General features: G+C 46.1%; 1 protein-coding gene across 5 annotated transcripts in view; it reads left to right on the top strand.

Annotated features, from left to right (window-relative positions):
- The first annotated feature begins 4,682 nt into the window (after nt 1–4,682).
- The window catches only part of rin2 (Ras and Rab interactor 2), an 88,237-nt gene continuing 86,919 nt past the window's right edge, over nt 4,683–6,000 (top strand). For 3 of the 5 annotated variants that reach the window (XM_018093777.2, XM_012962710.3, XM_018093776.2), the window contains exon 1: nt 4,686–4,864. The gene's annotated coding sequence lies outside the window, so the exon portion shown is untranslated. 5 annotated transcript variants of the gene reach the window in all.

The raw sequence follows: 6,000 nt of genomic DNA, 5'->3' as shown, positions 1-6,000 counted from the left end.
CTAAAAAATTATATTTTATGATTTAAAGCATCATAAAATATATAGGCTTACCAATAATTTGAAAAGGGTTGTTGCTAATAAATATGGAGTATGAATATAACCATTTCTTGCATTACATTTAACCAATCCCTGTCAACAATGCTGACTCTAAGCCTGACAAGACAGATAACATGCTGACTATAACTTAGAATCTAAATCAATAACTGCATTGGAAAAGGCACAGTGTTCCCTGAGTGCTATACTCTGCTGTCCATGTAAAGTGTATAAATACAATTTATAAATAGCATGGTTTAAAGGAGAAGGAAAGGCTAATAAAGAGTTAATCTCAAAATGCAGGCATACCTTCAGTTGCCTCAATAGTGCCCTTAAGTCTCCCCATACTTCACCTGTTCAGAAGATCAGAAGATCAGAAGAAAAACGCTGAGCAGGGTAGAGAAGATTCCCATAATGCAACGCTCCTACCCAGACTTGGCGACTTGGGACTGTAGGTGGCGCATGCGCAAACAGCAGGAGCGCCTGGTTGCCATGGCGACGCAGGGACCGGAGAACTCTGTGACATGCAGATCCGGCAGGTGGGGGCAGGTGCGGGGAGCGGCGGAGGGTTTGTGGCAGGATCGGGGAGCTGGGGGGGGTTTGTGGCAGGAGCGGGGAGCCGGGGGGTTTGTGGCAGGTGCGGGGAGCAGCGGAGGGTTTGTGGCAGGAGCAGGGCGGTTTGTGGCAGGATCGGGGAGCTGGGGGGGTTTGTGGCAGGAGCGGGGAGCCAGGGGGTTTGTGGCAGGTGTGGGGAGCCGGGGGGGTTTGTGGCAGGTGCGGGGAGCGGCGGAGGGTTTGTGGCAGGAGCAGGGTTGTTTGTGGCAGGAGCGGGGCGGTTTGTGGCAGGAGCGGGGAGCTGGGGGGGTTTGTGGCAGGAGCGGGGAGCCGGGAGGTTTGTGGCAGGTGCTGGGAGCTGGGGGGGTTTGTGGCAGGTGCAGGGAGCCGGGGGGGGGTTTGTGGCAGGTGCGGGAAGCTGGGGAGGGGGTTGTGGTAGGTGTTGGGAGCGGCGGAGGGTTTGTGGCAAGTGCGGGGATTGGAGGGGGGGCTGGCTTGTGCTTTTCAGCAATAGCCCATGCAGACATGCTGGACAAGATGGCGGCGCCGTTCACTGAAACAAGTATGTAGGTTCTAGTATGTGTATCTCTGTAAATATTTCATTAGGCAAGCCAGAAATATAGCGTTTTTACACAGAAATAGTAGTACTATTTAATAGTGTGCTTAATAGATTTTGACTTTCCTTGTCCTTTAATGACATTGTGACAGTTTGAGCCATTCCATATATATTTAAAAATGTTTGATTCTGTTATCAGTCTATGGTACATGGGGCACAATGACAGATTGCTATGTCACAACTTCTCATTCTAAGAACTAAGTAACCCTGGTAGAAACCAGCAGCTTTTAAATGCCTTTATCATTCCTAATAGAGCTATGGGATCCCTTATCTGGAAACCCGTTATCGAGAAAACTATCTGCCATAGACTCCATTATAAGCATATAATTCAAATTTTTAAAAATGATTTCCTTTTTCTCTGTAATAATAAAACAGAACCTTGTACTTGTTCCCAACTAAGATATAATTAATCCTTATTGGAGGCAAAACACGCCTATTATGTTTATTTAATATTTAAGTGATTTTAGCAGACTTAAGTTATGGAGATCCAAATTACTGAAAGACCCCTTATCAAGAAAACCCCAGGTCCCGAGCATTCTGGATAACAGGTCCCATACCTGTACTATTAAATGACAGAAGGACCTTGGCTTCACCACTGTGTGTAAGTTGGACAGGACTTTACATTCCATAGGCTGACAGGGGAGTTTTGACTACAGAGTACTATAGGCCTTAAGATCCCCATACACGGGCCGACTATAGCTGCCGATATCGGTCCCTTGGACCGATTCGGCAGCTAATCGGCCCGTGTATGGGGAGAGCAGAGCGGCCTGGCCGACCGATATCTAGCCTGAAATTGGCCAGATCTCGATCGGCCAGGTTAGAAAATCCAGTCGGATCGGGGACCGCATCGGCTCGTTGATGCGGTCCCCGATCCGACTGCCCCATTGCCGCCCACATAATCCGATCGTTTGGCCCCAGGGCCAAACGATCGGATTATTTTTTTTTTTACCTAAATGCTCCCCGATATTGCCCACCCGTAGGTGGGGATATCAGGGAACATCCGCTCGCTTGGCGATGTCGCTCGTGTATGGCCACCTTTAGAATGAAAAATGGTGACAGAATGACTCTGAAACGATTGGTTTGATGGTTACCCACTATTTTAAAATATCTCAGCTGGCAGTGTTAAAGGCATTTTTAGAGCACTGTCATTTAATTACTTTTTTGTCCACTAAATGGAAAACTGGTGGGATTATTTTGTGTCTCTGCTGAGTTTCATTCTCTCAAATATATTTAATAATGGTGAAAGAAAATAACGTATACGCGCTTTACTGTTTCAGGGCAGCATCATGACGTTATTAAAAAATGTTTTCTATTTATATTTTAGTGACAGCCCTGCCTACTTCTGTTATTACTAAAGGAATAGAGCTGTGCACACAGCTGTGCTGTACATCACATGCACCGATCACGGAGGTTCCAAGTACCACCGCTACACTAGAGCTGCTGTCCCAGCCACTGGCCCTCAGGTGCCTATAAGTTAAATACAGTCCTGCATATATACGCTTAGGCTTGGTCCTGACAACAAGGGACCGCCAGGATGTTTCTGAAGATGGCAGCGTGGTGCTACAAGAAATATACCTCGCTGGTGCAATATTCACAGAAGTGGTGCCATGGCTGATGGTTTTAAGGTTAGCCATTGTAATCACTCGTGTAGTTGTGGGACTACACCTCTCTGATGTATTAACAAAGCAAATGGGACACCAGAGGTTATGAAATATATAACAAAAAGGTTTACTGTGAAACACAACAGAGTTTACTTACAGGTTTTGTAGATAGGATTTGTTATCAGATACAGTAGTCAGGCAGAGCTTAGCAATGTGACAGCACTATGGAGAAAGGTTCAGGGAGTAGAATACTAGCCTCAATCCCTTCAGCACTATGGTCTCTACGCTTTTAACTTACAGTTAAACTTAAGGGAGAGCTATCAATCTTTAGCAATGTCTTACTATTTTACTATCTTGGAAAACTAAACTGACCAAACCTCAGTGAGAGGGCTCTGTTTTCCCAACTTTACCTGTGTCAGAAGATGGATGCCAAAGAGGAAGACCCACCTCTTTATAATCACTACATTAAAGTGTGACAGGAAGTGGTCACAAAGTCTATGGGCCAATAACATAGATATGTAAACAAGGTAACTTTGATACAGTGGCTTCCGCCTAGCAACAAGGGGAATACATTTGTAGGGGAGTTCCATCCACACTTAAACCTATCAGTCCGTAGGCTGACAGACTGGGAGAAATGGTTGAAATGGTTTGTTCATTTGCATACTAGTGTGTTATAGATGAACCAATTCTAAAGGTCCCCATACATGGGCTGATTCAGCAGCTAATCGACCCGTGTATGGGCACTACCGACTGGCCTGAAATCAAGCATATATTGATCGGCAGGTTAAAAAATCTAGTCGGATCGGGGACCGCATCGGCTCGTTGATGCGGTCCCTGGACCGACTTTGCCTATACCTGTTGTTATAATTAGACAACGCCAAGCGAGCGGATCTGAAGGTGTATGGGCACTGTAAGTAATTTTTCAAATGACCATCATTATTTATGTTGTATGGTTTTTGAATTATTAGCCTTCGCTGCCTATTTCCAGTCTGAAACTAAAAATGCTGTCTAGTTGCTGGGGTCAATTATCCTGGCAACCATAAGGGCTCTGGCACACAGGGCGATTAGTCACCCGCGACAAATCTCCCTGTTCGCGGGCGACTAATCTACCCGAACTACCATCCCACCGGCGAACATGTAAGTCGCCGGTGGGATGGTACATGCTGCGCAGGCAATTTCGTCAAATCGCCGAAGTTGCCTCGCGAGGCATTTCCGGCGATTTGCCAAAATCTCGCCGCCGCGTGTGCCATCCCACCGGCGACTTACATGTTCGCCGGTGGGATGGCAACTCGGGGAGATTAGTCGCCCACGAACAGGGAGATTTGTCGCGGGCGACTAATCTCCCCGTGTGCCAGAGCCCTAAAAGGAATGGACTGTGAGGGTTCAGTTGTATGGTTAGTCATCATTTTAATTGCTTATCGTTCCTTCCAGCACAATACCTGGAAGGGTTAAAAAAAAATAAAAATAAAGAAAGATGGCATATTGTCTTAAAACACTGCAGACTCATTATACCACAACTCTATTTTTAATTACTGTCACATAGAGTCATTTGAAGCCCTTTGTCACCCTAAATTTATAGCTCGGCTTTTTTTTGTATCACTTTTATTAATGAATTTGATCTGCTTCCAATCAGCCTCTGCTCTGACACTGCTGAGGTGCCTAGAGTCAGTAACCCAATCCCAGTGGGAAAAGAAGAATCTCTATCCGTCCCGGGAAGAATAGGAATAAAAGATCCCAGGACACGTGACAAGAAAACTTAAGAAGGGCAAAGTTTGCTTTTTCCCAGGCAGGAGGCGGCCTCCCTGCTTGTCATTGTTCTGCTGGTGCCTGGGGGCTTTGAGGAGTCACAGTGATGTGGGAGGGAGGGGTAGGGGGTTGCTGCGCATGTGTTTTGGGATCAGTTGTTGGGAGCAGCAGACTTGTGTGAATGTCTCTAGGGGGAGAGATGAGTTTCATTCTGGAGGGAGACGGGCAAGTGACTGGCTGCACGGACTACAGGCACCGGCATTAGCTGCTCTTTCTCTGGGACAAGGACGCCTCTCCCTCACCGCACTGAGAGGTAAGGGCTAGTGCAAGGGCAGGGGAAATGCAGGAGCAGGCTAGTAGGCAGTGAATCCCATTCACCCGCAGGGCAAGGCAATCGCTGGCATTCCAGCTGTTAGCAAACTACAACTCCCATCAGGCTGCTGGAGGGTGCAGGCAGGGATTTGGAGCGAAAGTGTTAAAAATTGCGTGCCCTAAACCGAACGGAGATCTCCTTCTCTGCCGTCTTTTGTTGACGTTTAACCCTACATTATTGTATGACTGAGGAACCTGTCTCTGTAACTGCTGGGCCCCTTGTTCTGGTTTAGGAGCAGTTTCTGTTGGATAAGATATGCTGACTCATTTATACTACTATGCACTTTCTGCATGTCTGACAGGTGGAACACTGGCTGCCTGCACACATTTCTTACCATTTCATTTTTTATATTATTCGCTACTTGATTGTATCCCTTCCCATATATCTATTTGCAGGTCTGCCTTTGTGTAATGTAAGGAATGCACTGCTGGAGATAGGTCACTCAGCAGTGTCTGACTCCTGCCTTCCCTTTCTTCTAGCAGCCTGCTGGTGAGGCATTTATGGAACACTTTCAGCCTGGGGAATTAGTAATTAGAATAAATATATGTATATAGATATATGTGTGTTGGATGAATATGTAGCCAGCGATGGTAGATCAGTAAGACTTTATAGCGCCAAGGAATGCATCCTTGTGCTCTGAATAAACAAAGCAGTGGCGTATGGAACAGAATATAACCACTTGTTTAAAATGCAGGGTCGGATTGGGTCATATGTTTTATGTTTAATAGGCAGGTCTTTACAGAAGGAATCTTTGTGTGCTTTTTAGTCCTTCTATATACAGTGACTTCTAGGAGCCCCTGTCTGCCCCCTGACTGTTTAGGGGATTTGGTAGTTGCACTTGTATAGTTAATGGGTGCAGACTTCTGCTTTACAGAAATAGCAGATCACATAGTGAGGAAACTGTCAGAGAATAATGAAATCACAGTTCCTGTTAAAGAAGACCTGGTTCAGGCAAGTTGACATGCAGCTGCTGCTGGCTATATACCAGAGCAAGGGCAGATTTTATAGGTTTCTATAGAGCACTGGACATAGTTAAACCTGAGCTGTTGGGATGGCATTGAGTCAACATTATAAGG

This window comes from Xenopus tropicalis, chromosome 5 (genome assembly GCF_000004195.4).
Source record: "Xenopus tropicalis strain Nigerian chromosome 5, UCB_Xtro_10.0, whole genome shotgun sequence".
Classification (NCBI taxonomy): domain Eukaryota; kingdom Metazoa; phylum Chordata; class Amphibia; order Anura; family Pipidae; genus Xenopus; species Xenopus tropicalis.
This window is presented reverse-complemented; position numbering and strand designations above follow the sequence as displayed.